Source organism: Procambarus clarkii, chromosome 38, assembly GCF_040958095.1.
Source record: "Procambarus clarkii isolate CNS0578487 chromosome 38, FALCON_Pclarkii_2.0, whole genome shotgun sequence".
Taxonomy (NCBI): Eukaryota; Metazoa; Arthropoda; class Malacostraca; order Decapoda; family Cambaridae; genus Procambarus; species Procambarus clarkii.
The window spans coordinates 13,413,201-13,413,652 of NC_091187.1; positions in this window are offsets into that span (position 1 = coordinate 13,413,201).

Sequence of the window (452 nt, forward strand, 5' to 3'; positions counted from 1 at the left end):
GGTCCGTCCTGGACCCTTATGTGGCGACGTTCCGGTCCGTCCTGGACCCTTATGTGACGACGTTCCGGTCCGTCCTGGACCCTTATGTGACGACGTTCCGGTCCGTCCTGGACCCTTATGTGACGACGTTCCGGTCCGTCCTGGACCCTTATGTGACGACGTTCCGGTCCGTCCTGGACCCTTATGTGACGACGTTCCGGTCCGTCCTGGACCCTTATGTGACGACGTTCCGGTCCGTCCTAGACCCTTATGTGGCGACGTTCCGGTCCGTCCTGGACCCTTATGTGACGACGTTCCGGTCCGTCCTGGACCCTTATGTGACGACGTTCCGGTCCGTCCTGGACCCTTATGTGACGACTTTCCGGTCCGTCCTGGTCCCTTATGTGACGACGTTCCGGTCCGTCCTGGACCCTTATGTGGCGACGTTCCGGTCCGTCCTGGACCCTTATGTG